Consider the following 27,012-nt stretch of genomic DNA (forward strand, 5'->3'; position numbering starts at 1 on the left):
TATATATACTTCAAAACAGAGTGGAATAGGCAACTGTATATTTTTTCTGACAGATTATATTCAGAGCAATTTTGTTTTAAACATTGGTGTGCCTAGGTAATAGTTAGATTTTAAGTATTCCGGTAAAATTAGAATTACTGTATTTTACATGAGAGAGTAAACAACGTTGGTGTATATACTCCAAAACAGAGTAGAAAAAAACATTGTATATTTTTTCTAACAGACTATATTCAGAGCCATTTTCTTTAAACTTTGGGGCGCCTATATATTATTTAGAATTTTTGGATTCAGGTAAAATTTGAATTTCGTTATTTTATATGAGAGAGCATACTGAGTTGTTGTATATACTCCAAAACAGAGTACAATAAGGCATTGTATACTTTTTCTTACAGACTATATTCAGAGCCATTTTCCTTTAACTTTGGCATGCCTATATATTCTTTAGGTTTTTTTCCATTCACATAAAATTAGAATTTCGGTATTTTACATCAGAGAGCATATGGAGTTGGGGTATATACTCCAAAACAGAGTAGAATAGGGCATTTTATATTATTTCTGACAGATTATTTTCAGAGCAATTTTGTTTTTAACGTTTGGGTGCCTAGATAATATTTATATTTTTTTCGATTCTATTAAATATAGAATTTCTGTATTTTACATGAGAGAGCATATTGAGTTGGTGTATATACTCCAAAAATGAATAAAATAGGGCATTGTGTATTTTTTCTGACAAATTATATTCAGAGATATTTTGCTTTTAACATTGGGGTGCCTAGATAATATTTATATTTTTTTCGATTCATGTAAATTTAGAATTCCGGTATTTTACAAGATAGAGCATACTGAGTTGGTGTCTATACTTTAAGAAAGAGTAGAATAGGGCATTGTATATTTTTTCTGACAGATTATATTCGGAGAAATTTTGTTTTTAACATTGGGGTGCCTGGATAATATTTAGATATTTTCGATTTGGGTAAAATTAGAATTTCTGTATTTTACATGAAAGAGCATATTGAGTTGGTGTATATACTACAAAACAGAGTAGAATAGGGCATTGTATATTTTCTCTGACAGATTATATTCAGGGCAATTTTGTTTTTAACATTGGGGTGCGTAGATAATATTTAGATTTTTTCGATTCGGTTAAAATTAGAATTTCTGTATTTTACATGAGAGAGGATACTGAGTTGGTGTATATACTCCAAAACAGAGTAGAATAGGGCCTTGTATATTTTTTCTGACAGATTATATTCCGAGCAATTTGGCTTTTTACATTGGGGTGCCCAGATAATATTTAGATTTTTTTTCGATTCACGTAAAATTAGAATTTTGGTATTTTACATGAGAGAGCACACTGAGTTGGTGTGTTTACTCCAACACAGAGTAGAATAGGGCCTTGTATATTTTTTCTGACAGATTATATTCAGTGCAATTTGGCTTTTAACATTGGGGTGCCCAGATAATATTTAGATTTTTTTTCGATTCACGTTATATTAGAATTTCGGTATTTTACATGAGAGAGCATACTGCATTGGTGTATATACTCCAAAACAGAATAGAATAAGGCATTGTATATTTTTTCTAGGAGACTATACTCAGAGACATTTTCTTTTAATTTTAGGGCGCCTAGATATTTAGAGTTTTTCTATTCGCGTAAAATTAGAATTTCGGTATTTTACATGAGAGAGCAAACTGAGTTGGTGTGTATACTCCAAAACAGAGTAGAATAGGGCATTGTATATTTTTTATGACAGATTATATTCAGACCAATTTTGTTTTGAACGTTGCGGTTACAAGATAATATTTAGATTTCTTCGATTTGGGTAAAATTGGAATTTCTTTATTTTACTTTTGAGAGCATACTGAGTTTGTGTATATACTCAAAAACAGAGTAGAATAAGGAATTGTATATTTTTTGTAACAGACTATATTTAGAGCCATTTTCTTTTAACATTGGGGCGCCAAGATATTATTTAGATTTCTTTGGGTTCTCGTAAAATTAGGATTTCGGTTTTTTACATGAGAGAGCATATTGAGTTGGTGTATACACTACACAGCAAAGTAGAAAAGGTCATTGTATATTTTTTTCTGACACATTATATTCAGAGCAATTTTTCTTTTAACATTCGGGTGCCTAGATAATATTTAGATTTTTTTTTATTCACGTAAAATTATAATTTCGGTATTATACATAAGAGAGCATACGGAGTTGGTGTATATCCTCCAAAACAGAGTAGAATAAGGCATTGTATATTTTTTCTGACAGATTATAATCGGAGATATTTTGCTTTTAAAATTGAGGTGCCTAGAAAATATTTAGATTTTTTTGATTCGCTTAAATGTAGAATTTCTCTATTTAACATGAGAGAGCATATGGAGTTGGTGTACATACTCATAAACAGAGTAGAATAGAGCTTTGTATAGTTTTCTGACGGATTATATTCAGAACAATATTGTTTTTAATAGTGGGGTGCCTAGGTAATATTTAGATTTATTTCGATTCATGTAAAATTAGAATTTCGGTATTTTACATGAGAGAGCATACTGAGTTGGTGTATATACTCCAAAACAGAGTAGAATGGGGCATTGTATATTTTTTCTGACAAATTATATACCGAGCAATTTTGTTTTTAACATTGTGTTGCCTAGATAATATTTAGATTTTTTTGATTCGCTTAAATATAGAATTTCTGTATTCTATATGAGAGAGTATATGGAGTTTTTGTATATACTCCAAAACAGAGTAGAATAAGGCATTGTATATTTTTCCTAACAGACTATATTTCGAGCCATTTTCCTTTAACTTTCGGGCACCTAGATATTATTTAGATTTTTTTTGATTACCTTAAAATTTGAATTTCGGTGTTTTACATGAGAGAGCCTTTTTAGTTGGTGTATATTCTCCAAAACAGAGTAGAAAATCGCATTATATATTTTTTCTGACTGATTTTCTTCGGAGCAATTTTGCTTTTAACATTGGGGTGCCTAGATAATATTTAGATATTTTTGATTTGCTTTAATATAGAATTACTGTTTTTTACATTAGAGAGGATATGGTGTTCGTGTATATTCTCTAAAACAGAGTAGCTAAGGGCATTGTATATTTTTTCTGATAGATTGTATTCAGAGCAATTTTGCTTGTAATATTAAGACGCCTAGGTAATATTTAGATTTTTTTCGATTCGCTTAAATATAGAATTTCGGTATTTTACCTGAGAGAGCATACTGAGTTGGTGTATATACTCCAAAACAGAGTAGAATAAGGCATTGTATGTTTTTTTAACAGACTATATTCAGAGCCATTTTCTTTTAACTTTGGGGCTCCTAGATATTATTTAGATTTTTTTCGATAGACGTAAATTAGAATGTCGGTATTTTACATGAGAGAGCAACTTGAGTTGGTATATATACTCCAAAACAGAGAAGAAAAGTGCATTGTATATTTATTCTGACAGATAATATTCAGAGCAGTTTTGTTTTTAACATTACGGTGCCTAGATTATATTTAGATTTTTTTCAATTCGCTTAAATATAGAATTTCTGTATTTTAAATGAGAGAGCATATGGAGTTGGTGTATGTACTCCAAAACAGAGAAAAATAGGGCATTGTATATTTTTTCTGACTGATAATATTCAGAGCAATTTTGTTTTTAACATTGCAGGGCCTAGATAATATTTAGATTTTTTCGATTCGGGTAAAATTCGAATTTGTGTATTTTAAATGAGAGAGCATACTGAGTTGGTGTATATACTCCAAAACAGAGTAGAATAAGGCATTGTATATTTTTTCTGACAGATTATATTCAGGCCAATTTTGCTTTTAACTTTGGGGTGTCTAGATAATATGTAGATTTTTTAAGATTCACGTAAAATTAGAATTTCTCTATTTTACAGGAGAGAGCATACTGAGTTTGTGTATATACTCCATAACAGAGTAGAATAAGGCATTCTATATTTTTCCTAACAGATTATATTCAGAGCAATTTTGTTTTTAACATTGGGGTGCTTAGATAATATTTAGATTTTTTTCAATTCGGGTAAAATTAGACTTTCTGTATTTTACACGAGAGAGCCTATGGAGTTGGTGTATATACTACGAAACAGAGTCGAATACGCATTGTATATTTTTTCTGACAGACTACATTCAGAGCAATTTTGTTTTTTAAATTCGGGTGCCTAGATAATATTTAGATTTTTTCGATTCAGGTGAAATTAGAATTTCTGTATTTTACATGAGAGAGCATACTGAGTTGGTGTATATACTCCAAAAAAGGGTAGGATAAGGCATTGTATATTTTCTCTAACAGACTATAATCAGAGCCATTTTCTTTTAAATTTGGGGCGGCTTGATATTATTTAGACTTTTTTTGATTCGAGTAAAATTAGAATTTCGGTATTTTACCTGAGAGAGCATATTGAGTTGGTGTATATACTCGAAAACAGAATAGAAAAGGGCATTGTATATTTTTTCTGACAGATTATATTCAGAGCAATTTTGCTTTTAACATTCGGGTGCCTAAATAACATTTAGAGTTTTCTCTGTTCTCTTAAATATAGAGTTTCTGTATTTAACATCAGAAAGCATAGTGAGTTGGTGTATATACACCAAAACAGAGTAGAATAGGGCATTGTATATTTTTTCTGACAGACTATATTCAGAGCAATTTTGTTTTTAACATTGGGGTTCCTAGATAATATTTAGATTTATTCGATTCGGGTAAAATTAAAATTTCTGTGTTTTACATGAGAGAGCATATTGAGTTGGTGTATATAATCCAAAACAGAGTAGAAAAGGGCATGGTATATTTTTTCATACACATTATTTTAAGAGCAATTTTGCTTATAACCTTCAGGTGCCTAGATAATATTTAGATTTTTTTCGATTCACGTAAAATTAGAATTTCGGAATTTTACATGAGAGAGCATACTGAGTTGGTGTATATACTCCAAAACAGGGTAGAACAGGGCATTGTATATTTTTTCTTACAGAATATATTCAGAGCAATTTTGTTTTTAACATTGGGGTTCCTAGATAATATTTAGGTTTTTTCGATTTGGGTAAAATTAGAATTTCTGTATTTTACATGAGAGAGCATACTGAGTTGGTGTATATACTCCAAAAGAGAGTAGAATAAGGCATTGTATATTTTTTATAACCGACTATCTTCAGAGCCATCTTCTTTAACTTTGGGGCGCCTAGATATTATTTAGGTTTTTTCCATTCACGTAAAATTACAATTTCGGTATTTTACATGAGAAGGCATATGGAGTTGGTGTATATACTCCAAAACAGAGTAGAAAAGGGCATTATATATTTTGTCTGACAGATTATATTCAGAGCAATTTTGCTTTTAACATTCGGGTGCCTAGATAATATTTAGATTTTTTCCAATTCGCTTAAATATAGAATTTCTGTATTTTATATGAGAGAGCATATGGAGTTGGTGTATGTACTCCAAAACAGAGTAGAATGGGGCATTATATATTTTTTCTGACAGAATATATTCAGAGCAAGTTTGTTTTTAACATTAGGGTGCCTAGATAATATTTAAATTTTTTCGAATCGAGTAAAATTAGAATTTTGGTCTTTTACATGAGAGAGCATACTGAGTTGGTGTATATACTCCAAAACAGAGTAGAATAAAGGATTGTATATTTTTTCTAAGAGAATATATTCATAGCCATTTTCTATTAACTTTGGGGTGCCTAGATATGATTTAGGTTTTTTCGATTAGCGTAAAATTTTAATTTCGGTATTTTATATGAGAGAGCATATTGAGTTGTGTGTATATACTCCAAAACAGAGTAGAAAAGGTCATTGTATATTTTTTCTGACACATTGTATACCGAGAAATTTTCCTTTTAACATTCGGGTTCCTAAATAATATTTAGATTTATTTCGATTCACGTAAAATTAGAATTTCGGTATTTTACCTGAGAGAGCATGCTGAGTTGGATTATATACTTTAAAACAAAGTAGAATAGGGCATTGCATAGGTTTCTGACAGATTATATTCAGAGCAATATTGATTTTAACATTGGGGTGCCTAGATACTATTTAGATTTTTTCGAATCGGGTGAAATTAGAATTTCTGTATTTTACATGAGAGAGCATACTGAGTTGGTGTATCTACTCCAAACCAAAGTAGAATAAGGCATTGTATATTTTCTCTAAGAGACTATATTCAGAGCCATTTTCTTTTAAATTTGGGGCACCGAGATATTATTTAAACTTTTTTTGATTCACGTAAAATTAGAATTTCGGTATTTTACCTGAGAGAGCATATTGAGTTGGTGTATATACTCGAAAACAAAGTAGAAAAGGGCATTGTATATTTTTTCTGACAGATTATATTCAGAGCAATTTTGCTTTTAACATTCGGCTGCCTAGATAATATTTAGATTCTTTTCCAATCACGTAAATTTAGAATTTCTGTTTTCTATATGAGAGAGCATACTGAGTTGGTGTATATAGTCCAAAACAGAGTAGAATAAGGCATTGTATATTTTTTCTAACAGAGTATATTCATAGTCATTTTCTTTTAACTTTGGGGCGCCTAGATATTATTTGGATTTTTTTCGATTAGCGTAAAGTTAGAATTTCCGTATTTTACATGAGACAGCAAATTGAAGTAGTGTATATACTACAAAACCGAGTAGAAAAGAGCATTGTATTTATTTTCTGTCAGATTATATTCAGAGCAATTTTGCTTTTAACATTGGGGTGCCTAGATAATATTTAGATATTTTTCGATTCGCGTAAAATTAGAATTTCAGTATTTTACATGAGAGAGCTTACTGACTTGGTGTATATACTCCAAAACAGAGTAGAATAAGGCATTGTATATTTTTTCTGACAGATTATATTCAGAGCAATTTTGTTATAAACATTGGGGTACCTAGATAATACTTAGATTTTTTTCGATTAAGGAAAATTTAGAATTTCAGTATTTTACATGAGGGAGCACACTGAGTTGGTGTATATACTCGAAAATAGAGTAGAATAAAGCTTTGTATATTTTCTCTAAAAGACTATATTCAGAGCCATTTTCTTTTAACTTTGGAACGCCTAGATATTATTTCGATTTTTTTCAATTTACGTGAAATTAGAATTTCGGTATTTTACATGAGAGAGCATATTGAGATGGTGTATTTACTGCAAAACAGAGTGGAAAAGGGCATTTTATATTTTCTCTGACAGAGTATATTAAGAGAAATTTTGCTTACAACATTAGGGTGCATAGATAATATTTAGATTTTTTTCGATTCGTTTAAATATAGAATTTCTGTATTTTATATGAGAGAGCATATGGAGTTGTTTTATATACCCCAAAACAGAGTAGAATAGGGCATTGTATATTTTTTTCTGACAGATTATATTCAGAGCAATTTTGGTTTTATCATTGTGGTGCCTATATATTATTTAGATTTTTTTCGATTCGCATAAAATAAGAATTTCGGTATTTTACATCATAGAGCATATGGAGTTTATTTATACACTCCAAGACAGAGTAAACAAAAACATTGTAAATTTTGTCAGACAGATTATATTCAGAACAATTTTGCTTTAAACATTGGGGTGCCTAGATAATATTTAGATTATTTTCGATTCACATAAAATTAGAATTTCGGTATTTTACATGAGAGAGCATACTGAGTTGGTGTATATACTCCAAAACAGAGTAGAAAACGGCATTGTATATTTTTTCTGACAGATTATATTCAGAGAAATTTTGTTTTTAACATTGGGGTGCCTAGATAATATTTAGATTCTTTTCGATTCGCTTAAATATAGAATTTCTGTATTTTACATGAGAGAGCATGTAGAGTTGGTGTATATACTCAAAAACAGAGTAGAATAGGGTATTGTATATTTTTCTGACATTATATTCAGAGCAATTTTGTTTTTAACATTGGGGTGCCTTGATAATATTTAGTTATTTTCGATTCGGGTAAAATTAGAATTTCTGTATTTTACATGAGCGAGCATACTGAGTTGGTGTATATACTTCAAAACATAGTAGAATAAGACATTGTATATTTTATCTAACATACTATATTCAGAGCCATTTTGTTTTAACTATGGGGCGCCGAGATATTATTTAGATTTTATTTGATTCACTTAATTATAGAATTTATGTATTTTATATGAGCTAGCATGTAGAGTTGGTGTATATACTTATGAAAAGAGTAGAATAAGACATTGTATATTTTTTCTGAGACTTTATATTTAGAGCAATTTTGTTTTTAACATTGGGGTGCCTTGATAATATTTAGATTTTTTCTATTCGGGTAAAATTAGAATTTCTGTATTTTACACGAGAAAGCATACTGAGTTGGTTTATATACTCCAAAACACAGTAGAATAAGGCATTGTATATTTTTTCTAACATACTATATTCAGAGCTATTTTCTTTAATTTTGAAGTGCCTAGATATTATTCAGATATTTTTCAATTCACCTAAATATAGAATTTCTGTATTTTACATGAGAGAGCATATGGAGTTGCTGTATATACTGCAAAACAAAGTAGAAAAGGGCATTGTATATTTTTTCTGACAGATTATATTCAGAGCAATTTTGCTTTTAACATAGGGGGGCCTATATAATATTTAGATTTTACTCGATTCGCGTAAAATTAGAATTTCGGTATTTTATATCAGAGAGCATATTGATTTGGTGTATATACTAAAAAACAGAGTAGAAAAGGGCATTGTATATTTTTTCTGACAGTTTATATTCAGAGCAATTTTACTTTTAACATTGGAATGCATAGATAATATTTAGATTTTTTTCGATTCGCTTAAATATAGAATTTCTCTATTTTGTATGAGAGAGCATATGGAGTTGGTGTATATACTCCAAAACAGAGTAGAATAGGGCATTGGATATTTTTTCTGACAGATTATACTCAGAGTAATTTTGTTTATAACATTGTGGTGCCTAGATAATATATAGAATTTTTTCGATTCGCTTAAATATAGAATTTCTGCATTTTACATGAGAGAGCAACTGGAGTTTATGTATATACTCCAAAAAAAAGTAGAATAAGGCATTGTATACTATTTGAAAGATTATATTCAGAGCAACTTTGTTTTTAACATTGGGGTGCCTAGATAATATTTAGATTTTATTCGATTTTCTTAAATATAGTATTTCTGTATTTTACATTAGACAGCATATGGAGTTGGTGTGTATACTCCAAAACAGAGTAGAATAGTGCATTGAATATCTTTTCAGACAGATTATTTTCAGAGCAATTTTGTTTTTCACATTGAGGTGCCTAGATAATATTTAGATTTTTTCGATTCTGGTAAAATTAGAATTTCTGTATTTTACATGAGAGAGCATATTGAGTTGCTGTATATACTCCAAAACAGGGTAGAATAGGGCATTGTATATTTTTTCTAACAGACTATATTCATAGCCATTTTCTTTTAACTTTGGGGCGCCTAGATATTATTTAGATATTTTTCGATTCGCATAAAACTAGAATTTCGTTATTTTACATGAGAGAGCATATTGAGTTGGTGTATATACTCCAAAACAGAGTAGAAAAGGGCGTTGTATATTTTTTCTGACGGATTATAGTTAGAGTAATTTTGCTTTTAACATTGGGGTGTCTAGATAATATTTAGATTTTTTCGATTTGGGTAAGTTTGAATTTCGGTATTTTACATGAGAGAGCATACTAAGTTGGTGTATATACTCCAAAATAGAGTAGAATAAAGCATTCTATATTTTTTCTAACTGACTATATTCAGAGACATTTTCATTTAACTTTGGGGTGCCTAGATATTATTTAAATTTATTTCGATTTGCGTAAAATTAGAATTACGGTATTTAACCTGAGAGAGCATATTGAGTTAGTGTATTTACTGCAAAACAGAGTAGAAAAGGGCATTGTATGTTTTTTATGACAGATTATATTAACAGTAATTTTGCTTTTAACATTTGGTTGCCTAGATAATATTTAGAATTTTTTCGATTCTCTTAAATATATAATTTGTATATTTTACATGAGAGAGCATATGGATTTGGTGTATATACTCCAAAACAGAGTAGAAAAGAGCATTGTATATTGTTTCTGATAGATTATATTCAGAGCAATTTTGCTTTGGATATTGGTGTGCCTAGATAATATTTAGATTTTTTCGATTTGCTTAAATAGAGAATTTCTGTATTTTACATTAGAGACCGTATGTAGTTTGTGTATATACTCCAAAAAAAGTAGAATAGGGCATTGTATATTTTTTCTGACAGATTATATTCAGAGCAATTTTGCTTTTAACATTGGGGTGCCTAGATAATATTTAGATTCCTTTTGATTCGCTTAAATATAGAATTTCTGTATTTTACATGAGACAGCATATGGAGTTGGTGTATATACTCCAAAACAGAGTAGAATAGAACATACTTTATTTTTTAAGACAGATTATATTCAATGCAATTTTTTTTCTCACATAGGGGTGCCTAGATTATATTTAGATTATTTCGATTCGGGTAAAACTCGAATTTGTGTATTTTACATGAGAGAGCATATTGAGTTGATGTATATACTACAAAACCGAGTAGAAAATGGCATTGTATATTTTTTCAGAAAGACTATATTCAGAGCAATTTTGCTTTTAACATTGGGGTGCCTAGATAATATTTAGATTTCTTTCGATTCACTTAAATATAGAATTTTTGTATTTTACATGAGAGAGCATACTGAACTGGTGTATATACTCCAAAACAGAGTAGAATAAGGCATTGTATATTTTTCCTAACAGACTATATTCAAACACATTTTCTTTTAACTTTGGGGCACCTTGATATTATTCAGATTATTTTCGATTCACGTAAAATTAGTATTTCGGTATGTTACATGAGAGAGCATATAGAGGTGGTGTACATACTCCAAAACCGAGTAGAATAGGGCATTGTATATTTCTTCTAACTGATTATATTCGGAGCATATTTGTTTTTAACATTGGGGTGCCTAGATAATATTTAGATATTTTTCGATTCGCTTAAATATAGAATTTCTGTATTTTATATTAGAGAGCATATGGAGTTGTTTTATATACCCCAAAACAGAGTAGAATAGGGCATTGTATATTTTTTCTGACAGATTATATTCAGAGCAATTTAGTTTTTATCATTTTGGTGCCTAGATATTATTTAGATTTTTTTCGATTCGCATAAAATAAGAATTTCGGTATTTTACATTAGAGGGCATATTGATTTGGTTTATACACTCCAAAACAGAGTAGACAAGGACATTGTATATTTTGTCAGTTAGATTATATTCAGAGCAATTTTGCTTTAAATTTGGGGTGCCTAGATAATATTTAGATTTTTTCGAATCAGGTAAAATTAGAATTTTGGTATTTTACATGAGAGAGCATACTGAGTTGGTGTATATACTCCAAAACAGAGTAGAAAAGGGCTTTGTATATTTTTTCTGACAGATTATATTCAGAGAAATTTTGCTTTTAACATTGTGGTTCCTAGATAAATTTTAGATTTATTCGATCCGGGTAAAATTAGAATTTCTGTATTTTACATGAGGGAGCATATTGAGTTGGTGTATATATTACAAAATAGAGTAGAAAACGGCATTGTATATTTTTTCGGACAGATTATATTTAGTGTAATTTTGCTTTAACATTGGGGTGCCTAGATAATATTTAGATTTTTCTGATTCGGGTCAAATTAGAATTTTTTTATTTTACATCAGAGAGCATACTGAGTTGGTGTATATATTCCAAAACAAAGTAGAATAAGGCATTGTATATTTTTTCTAACAGACTATATTCAGAGGCAGTTTCTTTTAATTTTGGGGCACCTAGGTATTATTTAGATTTTTTTTTGATTCTCGTAAAATTAGAATTTCGGTATTTTACATGAGAGAGCATATAGAGTTGGTGTATATACTCCAAAACAGAGTAGAATAGGGCATTGTATATTTTTTCTGACAGATTATATTCAAAGCAATTTTGTTTTTAACATTTGGGTGCCTAGATAATATTTAGATTTTTTCGATTCAGGTAAAATTAGAATTTCTGTGTTTTACATGAGAGAGCATATTGAGTTGGTTTATATACTCCAAAACAAAGTAGAAAAAGGCATTGTATATTTTTTCCTCCACATTATATTCAGAGTAATTTTGCTTATAACCTTCGGGTGCCTAGATAATATTTACATTTTTTTCGATTCACGTAAAATTAGAATTTCGGAATTTTAGATGAGAGAGCATACTGAGTTGGTGTATATACTCTAAAACAGAATATCATAGGGCATTGTATATTGTATGTAACAGATTGTATTCAGAGCAATTTTGCTTTAAGCTTCTTGTCCCTAGATCATATTTAGATTTTTTTCTATACGGGTAAAATTAGAATTTCGTTATTTTTCATGAGAGCATACTTAGTTGGTGTATATACTCCAAAACAGAGTAGAATAGGGAATTGTATATTTTTTCTGACAGATTATATTCAGAGCAATTTTGTTTTTAACATTGGTGTCCCTAGATAAAATTTAGATATTTTCGATTTGGGTAAAATTAGAATTTCTGTATTTTATATGAGAGAGCATATGGAGTTGGTGTATATACAACAAAAAAGAGTAGAATAGGGCATTGTATATTTTTTCTGACAGATTACATTCAGAGAAATTGTGTTTTTATTATTGGGATGCCTAGATAATATTTAGATTTATTTCAATTCGCTTAAATATAGAATCTCAGTATTTTACATGAGAGAGCATATTGAGTTGGTGTACATACTCGAAAACAGAGTAGAAAAGGGCATTGTATATTTTTTATGACAGATTATATTCAGAGCAATTTTGCTTTTAACATTCGGGTGCCTAGATAATATTTAGATTTTTTTCCAATCACGTAAATTTAGAATTCCGGTATTCTATAGGGGAGAACATCCTGAGTTGGTGTATATACTCCAAAACAAAGTAGAATAAGGCGTTGTATATTATTTCTAACAGAGCATATTCATAGCCATTTTCTTTAACTTTGGGGCGCCTAGATATTATTTGGATTTTTTTCGATTCACGTAAAATTAGAATTTCGGTATTTCACGAGATAGCATATTGAGGTAGTGTATATACTACAAAACAGAGTAGAATAGGGCATTGTATATTTTTTCTGACAGATTATATTCAGAGAAATTTTGCTTTTGACATTTTTTGTGCCTAGATATTATTTAGAGTTTTTTCGATTCGGTCAAATATAGAATTTTTGTATTTTACATGAGAGAGCATATGGAGTTGGTGTATATACTGCAAAACAGAGTAGAATAGGGCATTGTATATTTTTTTCTGACAGAAAATTCAGAGCTATTTTTTTTATATCATTGGGGTGCCTAGCTAATATTTAGAAATTTTTCAATTTGCATAAAATTAGAATTTCAGTATTTTACATGAGAGAGAGCATACTGACTTGGTGTATATACTCCAAAACAGAGTAGAATAAGGCATTGTATATTTTTTCTGACAGATCATATTCAGAGCAATTTTGTTCTTAACATTGGGGTGCCTAGATAATATTTAGATTTTTTCGATTCGGGTAAAATTATAATTTGTATATTTTACATGAGAGAGTCTAAGGAGTTGGTGTATATACTTTAAAACAGAGTAGAATAGGGCATTGTATATTTTTTCTGAGAGACTACATTCAGAGCAATTTTGTTTTTAACATTTGGGTGCCTAGATAATTTTTAAATTTTTTTCGAATCATGTAAAATTACAATTTCGGTATTTTACATGAGAGAGCATACTGAGTTGGTGTATATACTCCAAAACAGAGTAGAAAAAGGCATTGTATATTTTTCCTAACAGACTATATTCAGAGTCATTATCTTTTAACTTTCAAGCGCCTAGATATTATTTAGATTTTTTTCAATTCGCTTAAAATTAGAATTTCGCTATTTTACCTGAGAGAGCATATTGAGTTGGTGTATATACTCGAAAACCGAGTAGAAAAAAGCATTGTATATTTATTCTGACAGATCATATTCAGAGCAATTTTGCTTTTAACATTCGGGAGCCTAGATAATATTTAGATTTTTTTCCAATCATGTAAATTTAGAATTTTGGTGTTCTATATGAGAGAGCACACTGAGTTGGTGTATTTACTCCAAAACAGAGTAGAATAAGACATTGTATATTTTTTATGACAGATTATATTCAGAGCAATTTTGCTTTTAACACTGGGGTGCCTAGATATTATTTGGATTTTTTTCGATTCACGTAAAATTAGAATTTTGGTATTTTACATGTGCTAGCATATTGAGGTAGTGTATATACTACAAAACAGAGTAGAAAAGAACATTGTATATTTTTTATGACAGATTATATTCAGAGAAATTTTGCTTTTAACACTGGGGTGCCTAGATATTATTTAGATTTTTTTCGATTCGTTTAAATATAGAATTTTTGTATTTTACATGAGAGAGCATATGAAGTTGGTGTATATACTCCAAAACAAAGTAGAATAGGGCATTGTATATTTTTTCTGACAGATTATATTGAGAGCAATTTTGTTTATAACATTGGGGTGCCTAGCTAATAATTTGATATTTTTCAATTCGCGTAAATTTAGAATTTCAGTAGTTTACATGAGAGAGCATAATGACTTGGTGTATATACTCCATAACAGAGTAGAAAAGAAAATTGTATATTTTTTCTGAAATATTATATTCAGAGCAATTTTGCTTTTAACATTGGGGTGCCTAGATAATATTTAGATTTTTTTGATTCGGGTAAAATTAGAATTTCTGTATATTACATCAGAGAGCATACTGAGTCGGTGTATATACTCCAAAATAGAGTAGAATAAGGCATTGTATATTTTTTCTAACAGACTATATTCAGAGGCAGTTTCTTTAAATTTTGGGGCACGTAGGTACTATTTAGATTTTTTTCGATTCTCGTAAAATTAGAATTTCAGTATTTCACATGAGAGAGCATATTGAGTTGGTGTATATACTCCAAAAAAGAGTAGAATAGGGCATTGTATATGTTTTCTAACAAACAGTATTCAGCACAATTTTGTTTTTAAGATTTGTGTGCCTACATAATATCTACATTTTTTCGATTCGCTTAAATACAGAATTTTTCTATTTTACATGAGAGAGCATATGGAGTTGGTGTATATACCACAAAACAGAGTAGAATAGGGCACTGTATATTTTTTCTGACAGACTATATTCAGAGCAATTTTGTTTTTAACATTGGGGTGCCTAGATAATATTTAGATTTTTTTTGATTCACGTAAAACTTGAATTTTGCTATTTTGCATGAGAGAGCATACTGAGTTGGTGTATATACTCCAAAAAAAAGTAGAATAAGGCATTGTATATTTCTTCTAACAGACTATATTCAGAGCCATTTTCTTTTTACTTTGGGGCGCCTAGATTTTATTTAGAATTTTTACGTTTCACGTAAAATTAGAATTGCGGTATTACACATGAGAGAGCATATTGAGTTGGTGTATATACTCCAAAACAGAGTAGAATAGGGCATTGTATATTTTTTCTGGCAGGTTATATTCAGAGCAATTTTGTTTTTAACATTAAGCTGCCTACATAATATTTAGATTTTTTTCGATTCACGTAAAATAAGAATTTCGGTATTTTACATTAGAGAGCATACTGAGTTGGTGTATATACTCCAAAACAAAGTGGAATATTTTTTCTGGCAGATTATATTCAGAGCAATGTTGTTATTAACTTTGGTGTGCCTAGATAATATTAAGATTTTTTTCAATTCACGTTAAATTAGAATTTCTGTATTTTACATGAGAGATCATTCTGAGTTGGTGTATATACTCCAAAACAGAGTAGAATAAGGCATTGTGTATTTTTTCTAACAGACGATATTTAGAGCCATTTTCTTTTAACTTTCGGTTGCATTGATATTATTTAGATTTTTTTCAATATCCATAAAATTAGAATTTCGATATTTCACATGAGAGAGCATATGGAGTTGGTTTATATACTCCAAAACAGAGTAGAAAAGGGCATTGTATATTTTTTCTGACAGATTATATTCAGAGCAATTTTGCCTTTAACATTGTGGTTCCTAGATAATATTTAGATTTTTTTCGATTCACGTAAAATTAGAATTTCGGTATTTTACAAGACAGAGCATACGGAGTTGGTGTATATACTTTAAAACAGAGTAGAATAGGGCATTGTATATTTTTTCTGACAGATTATATTCAGTGAAATTTTGTTTTTAATATTGGGGTGCCTACATTATATGTAGATTTTTTCGATTCGGGTAAAATTTGAATTTTTGTATTTTACGTTAGAGAGAATACTGAGTTGGTGTATATTCTCCAAAACAGAGTAATATCAGGCATTGTATATTTTTTCATACAGACTATATTCAGAGCCATTTTCTTTTTACTTGGGGGCGCCTACATAATGTTTAGATTTTTTTCGATTCACGTAAAATTAGAAATTCGGTGTTTTACATGAGAGAGCATATTAAGTTGGTGTATATACTCCAAAACAGAGTTCAAATGGCATTCTATATTCTTTCTGACATATTATATTCAGAGCAGTTTTGCTTTTAACATTCGGGTGCCTAGATAATATTTAGATTTTATTTGATTCACGTAAAATTAGAATTTCGGTATTATACATAAGAGAGCAAACGGAGTTGTTGTATATCCTCCAAAACAGAGTAGAATAAGGCATTGTATATTTTTTCTGACAGATTATGTTCAGAGCAATTTTGCTTTAAACATTAAGGTGCCTAGATAATATTTAGGTTTTTTTCGATTTGCTTAAATATACAATTTCTGTATTTTACATGAAAGAGCATACGGAGTTGGTGTATATACTCCAAAACAGAGTAGAATAGGGCATTGTATATTTTTTCTGACAGATTATATTCAGAGCAATTTTCTTTTGAACACTGAGGTGCCTTGATAATATTTAGATTTTTTTTTTTTTTTTTTGAGACGGTGTTTCACTCTTGTTACCCAGGCTGGAGTGCAATGGCATGATCTCGGCTCACCGCAACCTCTGCCCTCTGGGTTCAGGCAAATCTCCTGCCGCAGCCTACTGAGTAGCTGGGATTACAGGCACAGGCCACCGTGCCCAGCTAATTTTTTGTAGTTTTTAGTAGAGACGGGATTTCACCGTGTTGACCAAGATAATCTCGATCTGCCGACCTCGTGATCCACCAGCCTCGGCCTCCCAAAGTGCTGGGACTACAAGCTTGAGCCACCGCACCCGACCAAGATTTTTCTCTATTCACTTAAATATAGAATTTTGGATATTTAATGAGAGAGCATATGGAGTTGATGTCTATACTCCAAAACAGAGTAGAGTAAGGCATTGTATATTTTTTCTAACAGACTATATTCAGAACCATTTTCTTTTAACTTTGGGCCTCCTAGATATTATTTAGATTTTTTTTATTTGGGTAAAATTAGAATTTCGGTATTTTATATTAGAGAGCATATTAAGTTGGTGTATATACTCGAAAACAGAGTAGAAAAGGGCATTGTATATTTTTTCTGACAGATTATACTCAGAGCAATTTTGCTATTAAAATTCGGGTGCCTAGATAATATTTAGATTTTTTTCCATTCACGTAAAATTAGAATTTCGGTATACTACATGAGAGAGCATACTGTGTTGGTGTATATACTCCAAAACAGAGTAGAATAAGGCATTGTATTTTTTTTGTAACAGACTATATTCAGAGCCATTGTCTTTTAACTTTGGGGCACCTAGATATTATTTAGATTTTTTTCGATTCGCGTAAAATTAGAATTTTGGTATTTTACATGAGATAGTATATTGAGTTGGTGTATATACTACAAAACAGAGTAGAAATAAGCATTGTATATTTTTATGACAGATTATATTCAGAGCAATTTTACTTTTAACATTGGGGTGCCTATATATTATTAAGGTTTTTTTTGATTCGGTTAAATATAGAATTTCTGTATTTTACATGAGAGAGCATATGGAGTTGGTGTATATACTCCTAAACAGAGTAGAATAGCGCATTGTATATTTTTTCTGACAGACTATATTCAGAGCAATTTTATTTATAACATTGGGGTGCCTAAATAATATTTAGATATTTTTCGATTCACGTAAAATTAGAATTTCTCTATTTTACATGAGAGAGCATACTGAGTTGGTGTACATACTCCAAAACAGAGTAGAATAGGGAATTGTTTATTTTTTCTGACAAATTATATTCAGAGGAATTTTGATTTTAACATTCGTGTGCCTAGATCATATATAGATTTTTTTCGATTTGCTTGAATATGGGATATCTGTATTTTACATGAGAGAGCATATGGAGTCGGTGTATATACTCCAAAACAGAGTAGAATAGGGCATTGTATATTTTTTATGACAGATTATATTCAGAGCAATTTTGCTTTTAACGTTGGATTGCCTACATAATATTTAGATTTTTTTAGATCCATGTAAAATTAGAATTTTTTTATTTTACATGAGAGAGCATACCGAGTTGGTGTATATACACAAAAACAGAGTAGAATAAGGCATTGTATATTTTTTCTGACAGATTATATTTACAGCAATTTTGTTTTTAACATTTGGGTGCCTAGATAATATTTAGATTTTTTCGATTCAGGTAAAATTAGAATTTCTGTTTTTTACATGAGAGAGCATATGGATTTGGTGTATACACTACAAAACAGAGTAGAAAAGAGCATTGTATATTTTTTCTGACAGATTATATTCAGAGCAATTTTTCTTTGAATATTGGGGTGCCTAGATAATATTTAGATTTTTTTCAATTCACTTAAATATAGAATTTTTGTATTTTATATGAGAGAGCATATGGAGTTGTTTTATATACCTCAAAACAGAGTAGAATAGGGTATTGTATATTTTTTCTGACAGATTATATTCAGAGCACTTTTGTTTTTATCATTTTTGTGCCTAGATATTATTTAGATTTTTTTCGATTCGCATAAAATAAGAATTTCGGTATTTTACATAAGAGGGCATATTGATTTGGTTTATACACTCCAAAACGAAGTAGACAAGGACATTGTATATTTTGTCAGTCAGATTATATTCACAGCAATTTTGCTTTAAACATTGGGGTGCCTAGATAATATTTAGATTTTTTCGATTCACGTAAACTTAGAATTTTGGTATTTTACATGAGAGAGCATACTGAGTTGGTGTATATACTCCAAAACAGAGTAGAAAAGGCCATTGTATATTTTTTCTGACAGATGATATTCAGAGAAATTTTGTTTTTAACATTTGGTTGCCTAGATAATATTTAGATTTTTTTCGATTCGCTTAAATATAAAATTCCTGTATTTTACATGAGAGAGCATGTGGAGTTGGTGTATATACTCAAAAACAGAGTAGAATAGCGCATTGTAAATTTTCTCTAAGAGGTTATATTCAGAGCAATTTTGTTTTTAACATTGGGGTGCCTTGATAATATTTAGATTTTTTCAATTCGGGTAAAATCAGAATTTCTGTATTTTACACGAGAGAGCATACTGAGTTGGTGTATATACTCCAAAACATTGTAGAAAAAGGCATTGTACATTTTTTCTATCATACTATCTTCAGAGCCATTTTCTTTTAACCTTGGGACGCCTAGATATTATTTAGATTATTTTCGATTCGCTTAAATATAGAATTTCTCTATTTTACATGAGAGAGCATATGGAGTTGGTGTATATACTCCAAAACAGAGAAAAAAAGGGCATTGTATATTTTTTATGACACATTATATTCAGAACAATTTTGCTCTTAACATAGGGGTGCCTAGATAATATTTAAATTATATTCGATTCTCGTAAATATAGAATATCGGAATTTTACATGAGAGAGCATACTGAGTTGGTGTATATACTCCAAAACAGGGTAGAATAGGGCATTGTATATTTTTTCTTACAGATTATATTTAGAGCAATTTTGTTTTTAACATTGGGGTGCCTAGATAATATTTAGGTTTTCTCGATTTGGGTAAAATAAGAATTTTGGTTTTTACATGAGAGAGCATACTGAGTTGGATTATACACTCCAAAACAGAGTAGAATAAGGCGTTGTATATATTTTTTTAACAGACTATATTCAGAGCCATTTTTTTTTAACTTTGGGGCGCCTAGATATTATTTAGGTCTTTTCCATTCGCGTAAAATTAGAATTTCGTTATTTTACATGAGAGAGGATACTGAGTTGGTGTATATACTCCAAAACAGAGTAGAAAAGGTCATTATATATTTTTTTCTGACATATTATATTCAGAGCAATTTTGCTTTTAACATTTGGGTGCCTAGATGATATTTAGGTATTTTTCGATTCGCTTAAATATAGAATTTCTGTATTTTATATGAGAGAGCATATGGAGTTGCTCTATGTACTCCAAAACAGAGTAGAACAGGGCATTGTATATTTTTTCTGACAGATTATATTCAGAGAAAGTTTGTTTTTAACATTGGGGTGCCTAGATAATATTTAGATTTTTTCGATTTGGGTTAAATTCGAATTTCTGTATTTTATATGAGAGAGCATACTGAGGGTGTGTATATACTCCAAAACAGAGTAGAAAAGTGCATTGTATATTTTTTCTGACAGATTATATTCAGAGCAATTTTGCTTTTAACTTTGGGGTACCTAGATAATATTTAAATTTTTTCAATTTGGGTAAAATTAGAATTTCTGTATTTTACATGAGAGAGCATATAGAGTTGTTGTATATACAACAAAACAGAGTAAAATAGTGTATTGTTTATTTTTTCTGACAGATTATATTCAGAGCAATTTTTATTTTAACATTGAGGTGCCTAGATAATATTTAGGTTTTTTTCGATTGACATAAAATTAGAATTTTGGAATTTTACATGAGAGAGCATACTGAGTTGGTGTATATACTTTAAAACATAGTAGTAAACGCTATTGTATATTATTTCTGACAGATTATATTCAGAGACATTTTTCTTTTAACATTGGGGTGTCTAGATAGTATTTTGATTTTTTTCGATTCACGTAAATTTAGAATTTCGGTATTTTACATGAAAGAGCAAACTGAGTTGGTGTTTATACTCCAAAACAGAGTAGAATAAGGCATTTTATATTTTGTCTAACAGACTATATTCAGAGCCATTTTCTTTTAACTTAGGGGCTCCTAGATATTATTTAGATATTTTTTGATTCACATTATATTAGAATTTTGGTATTTTACATGAGAGAGGATATTGAGTTGGTGTATATACACCAATACAGAGTAGAAAAGAGCATTGTATGTTTTTTCTGACAAATTATATTCAGAGCAATTTTGCTTTTAACATTGTGGTGCGTAGATAATATTTAGATTTTTTTTGATTCGCTTAAATCCACAATTTCCGTATTTTACATGAGAGAGCATTTGGAGTTGGTGTATATACTTTAAAAAAGAGTAGAAGAAGGCATTGTATATTTTTTCTAACTGACTATATTCAAAGCCATTTTCTTATAACTTTGGGGTGCCTAGATATTATTTAGATTTTTTCGATTGACGTATAATTAGAATTTCGGTATTTTACATGAGATGGCTTCCTGAGTTGGTGTATTTACTCCAAAACAGAGTAGAATAAGGCATTATATAGTTTTTCTAACAGACTATATTCAGAGCCATTTTCTTTAACTTTGGGGTGCCTAGATATTATTTAGATTATTTTCGATTCGCTTAAATATAGAATTTTTGTATTTTACTTGAGAGAGCATATTGAGTTGGTGTATATACTCCAAAAGAGAGTAAAATAGGACATTGTATATTTTTTCTGACACATTATATTCAGAGCAGCTTTGTTTTTAACATTGGTGTGCCTATATAGTATTTAGATTTTTTTCGATTAGCTTAAATATAGAATTTCTTTATTTTGCATGAGAGAGCTTATAAAGTTGGTGTATATACTCCAAAACAGAGTAGAATAGGGCATTGTATATTTTTTCTGACAGATTATATTCAGAGAAATTTTGCTTGTAACATTGGGGTGCCTAGATAATATTAAATGTTTTTCAATTCACGCAAAATTTGAATTTCGGTATTTTAAATGAGAGAGAATACTGAGTTGGTGTATATACTCCAAAACAGAGTAGAATAAGGCGTTGTATATTTTTTCTAACAGACTATATTAAGAGCCATTTTCTTTTAACTTTGGGGCGCCTAGATATTATTTAGATTTTTTTCGATTCTAGAAAAATTTAAATTTCTGTATTTTACATGAGAGAGCATATTGAGTTGGTGTATATACTACAAAACAGAGTAGAAAAGGGCATTGTATATTTTTTTGACATATTATATTCAGAGAAATTTTGCTTTTAAGATTAAGGTGCCTAGATAATATTTAGATTTATTTCAATTCGCTTAAACATAGAATTTCTGTATTTTACATGAGAGAGAATACGCAGTTGGTGTATATACTCCAAAACAAAGTAGAAAAGGGCATTGTATATTTTATATAACAGACTATGTTCAGAGCCATTTTCTTTTAACTTTGGAACGCCTAGATATTATTTAGATTTTTTCGATTCGCATAAAATTACAATTTCGGTATTTTAGATAAGAGAGAATACAGAGTTGGTATATATACTCACAAACAGAGTAGAATAAGGCAGTGTATATTTTTTCTAACAGACTATATTTAGAGCCATTTTCTTTTAACTTTCGGGTGCCTCGATAATATTTAGATTTTTTTCGATAAGCTTAAATATAGAATTTCTGTATTTTACATGAGAGATATGGAGTTGGTGTATATATTGCAAAACAGAGTAGAATAGGGCATTTTATATTTTTTCTGATAGATTATATTCAGAGTAATCTTGTTTTTAACATTGGGATGCCTAGATAATATTTAGATTTTTTCCATTCGGGTAAAATTAGAATTTCGGTGTTTTACATGAGAGAGCATAGTGAGTTGGTGTATATACTCCAAAACAGAGTATAATAGGGCATTGTATATTTTTTCTGCCAGATATTATACAGAGCAATTTTGTTTTTAACACTGGGGATCCTAGATAATATTTAGATTTTTTTCGATTTACGTAAAATTAGAATTTCAGTGTATTTCAATAGAGAGCATACTGATTTGGTGTATATCCTCCAAAACAGAGTAGAATAAGGCATTGTATATTTTTTTAACAGACTATATTCAGAGCCATTTTCTTTTAACTTTGGGGCACCTAGATATTATTTATATTTGTTCGATTCATGTAAATTTAGAATTTCGATATTTTACATGAGAGAGCATACTGGGTTTGTGTATATACCACAAAACAGACTAGAAAAAGGCATTGTATTTTTTTTTAACAGATTATATTTGGAGCCATTTTGTTTTTAACATTGGGGTGCTTAGATATTATTTAGATTTTTTTTGATTCGCGTAAAATTAGACTTTCGGTATTTTACATGAGAGAGCATATTGAGATGGTATATATACACCAAAACAGTGTAGAAAAAGGCATTGTATATTTTTTTTGACAGATTATATTCAGAGCCATTTTTCTTTTAACATTGGGGTGCCTAGATAATATTTAGATTCTTTTCGATTTGCGTAAAATTAGAATTTCGGTATTTTACATGATATAGCATATTAAGTTGGTGAATATACTGCAAAACAGAGTATAAAAGGGCGTTGTTTCTTTTCCTGACAGATTATATTTAGAGCAATTTTGCTTTAACAATAAGGTGCCTAGATAATATGTATATTTTTATCGATTCACGTAAAATTAGAATTTCTGTAGTTTACATGAGAGAGTATACTGAGTTGGTGTATATACTTTAAAAAATGTAGAATAGGGCATTGTATAGTTTTTCTGACAGATTATATGCTGATCAATTTTGTTTATAACATTGGGGTGCCTAGATAATATTTAGATTTTTTTGATTCACGTAAAATTAGAATTTCTGGATTTTAAATGAGAGAGCATATTGTGTTGGTGTATATACTCCAAAACAAAGTAGAAAAGGGCATTATATATTTTTCCTGACAGACTGTATTCAGAGCCATTTTCTTTTAACTTTGGTGCGCCTATATATTATTTCCATCTTTTTCGATTCACATAAAATTAGAATTTCAGTATTTTACATGAGATTGCCAGTTGAGTTGGTGTATATACTCGAAAACAGAGTAGAAAAGGGCATTGTATATTTTTTCTTACAGATTATATTCAGAGCAATTTTGCTTTTAACATTGGGGTGCCTAGATCATATTTAGATTTTTTTCGATTCGCTTGAATATTGGATTTGCGTATTTTACATGAGAGAGCATATGGAGTTGGTGTATATACTCCAAAACAGAGTGGAATAGGGAATTGTATATTTTTTCTGACAGATTATATTCTGAGAAATTTTGTTTTTAACATTGGGGTGCCTAGATAATATTTAGATTTTTGCGATTCGGGTAAAATTTGAATTTCTATATTTTACATGAGAGAGCATACTGAGTTGGTGTATAAACTACCAAAAAGCGTAGAAAAGGGCATTGTATATTTTTTCTGACAGATTATATTCAGAGCAATTTTTGGTTTAACATAGGGGTGGCTAAATAATATTTGGATTTTTTTCAACTCGCATAAATATAGAATTTCTGTATTTTACATGAGAGAGCATATTGAGTTGGTGTATATACCCCAAAACAGAGTAGAAAAGGGGATTGTATATTTTTTCTGACAGATTATATTCAGAGCAATTTTGCTTTAACATTGGGGTGCCTTGATAATATTTAGATTTTTTTCGATTCACGTAAAATTAGAATTTCTGTATTTTACATGAGAGAATATACTGAGTTGGTGTATATACTCCAAAAAAAAGTAGAAAATCGCATTGTATATTTTTTTCTAACAGTCTATATTCAGAGCCATTTTCTTTTAACTTTGGGGCGCTTAGATATTATTTACATTTTTTTCGATTCACATAAAATTAGAATTTCGGTATTTTACATGAGAGAGGCAATTGAGTTGGTGTATATACTCGAAAACAGAGTAGAAAATGTCATTGTATATTTTTTCTTACAGATTATATTCAGAGCAATTTTGCTTTTAACATTCGGGTGCCTAGATCATATTTAGATTTTTTTTGATTCGCTTAAATATAGAATTTTTGTATTTTACATGAGAGAGCATATTGAGTTGGTGTATATACTCCAAAACAGAGTAGCATCGGTCATTGTATATTTTTTCTGACAGATTATATTCAGAGCAATTCTGCTTTTAGCATTGGGGTGCTTAGATCATATTTGGTTTTTTTCGATTCACTTAAATATTGAATTTGTGTATTTTACATAAGAGAGCAAATGGAGTTTGTGTATATGCTCCAAAAAAGAGGAAAATTGGGCATTGTATATTTTTTCTGAAAGATTATATTCAGAGCAATTTTGTTTTTAACATTTCGGTGTCTAGATAATATTTAGATTTTTTTCGATTCATATAAATTTAGAATTTCGGTATTTTACATGAGAGAGCATACTGAGTTGGTTTACACAACAAAACAGAGTAGAATAAGGTATTGTATATTGTTTCGAACAGAGTATTTACAGAGCCAATATCTTTTATCTTTGGGGTGCCTAGATATTATTTAGATTTTTTTCGATTCACGTAAATTTAGACTTTCGGTATTTTACATGAGAGAGCATATTGAGATGGTATATATACACCAAAACAGTGTAGAAAAAGGCATTGTATATTTTTTTTGGACAGATTATATTCAGAGAAATTTTGCTTTTAACATTGGGGTGCCTAGATAATATTTAGATTTTTTTCGATTCACGTAAAATTAGAATTTCTGTATTTTACATTAGAGAGCGTACTGAGTTGGTGTATAGACTCCAAAACAGAGTAGAATAGGGCATTGTATATTTTTTCTGACAGATTATATTAAGAGCAATTTTGTTTTTAATGTTTGGGTGCCTAGATAATATTTAGATTTTTTCCATTCCCATAAAATTAGAATTTCGGTATTTTACATGAGAGACCATATTGAGTTGGTGTATATACTCCAAACCAGAGTAGAATAAGGCCATGTATATTTTTTCTAACAGACTATATTCGTAGCCATTTTCTTTTAGCTTTGGGGTGCCTAGATATTATTTAGATTCTTTTCGATTCACGTAAAATTAGAATATCTGTATTTTACATGAGATAGCATATTGAGTTGGTGAATATACTCCAAAACAGAGTATAAAAGGGCATTGTTTTATTTCCTGACAGATTATATTTAGAGCAATTTTGCTTTAACATTAAGGTGCCTAGATAATATTTAGATGTTTTTCAATTCACCTAAAATGAGAATTTCTGTAGTTTACATGAGAGAGTATACTGAGTTGGTGTATATACTCCAAAAAATGTAGAATAAAGCATTGTATATTTTTTCTGACAGATTATATTCTGAGCCGTTTTGTTTTTAACATTGGGGTGCCTAGATAATATTTAGATTTTTTCAATTCACGTAAAATTAGAATTTCTGGGTTTTACAAGAGAGAGCGTACTGTGTTGGTGTATATACTCCAAAACAAAGTAGAAAAGGGCATTGTATATTTTCTCTGACAGACTATATTCAACCAATTTTGCTTTTAACATTGGGGTGCCTAGATAATATTTAGATTTTTTTCGATTCACGTAAATTTAGAATTTCGATGTTTTACATGAGAGAGCATACTGAGTTGGTGTATATACTCCAAAATAAAATAGAAAAGTGCATTGTATATTTTTTCTGACAGATTATACTCAAACCAATTTTTCTTTAAACATTGGGGTGCCTAGATAATATTTAGATTTTTTTCGATTCGCTTAAATATAGAATTTCTGTATTTTACCTGAGAGAGAATACGGAGTTGGTGTGTATTCTCCCAAACAGAGTAGAATAGGGCATTTTATATTATTTCTGACAGATTATATTCAGAGCAATTTTGTTTTTAACATTGGGGTGCCTAGATAATATTTAAAATGTTTCGATTCGGGTAAAATTGGAATTTCTGTATTTTACAGGAGAGAGCATACTGAG

The sequence above is a fragment of the Callithrix jacchus genome, chromosome 20 (assembly GCF_049354715.1).
Source record: "Callithrix jacchus isolate 240 chromosome 20, calJac240_pri, whole genome shotgun sequence".
Classification (NCBI taxonomy): domain Eukaryota; kingdom Metazoa; phylum Chordata; class Mammalia; order Primates; family Cebidae; genus Callithrix; species Callithrix jacchus.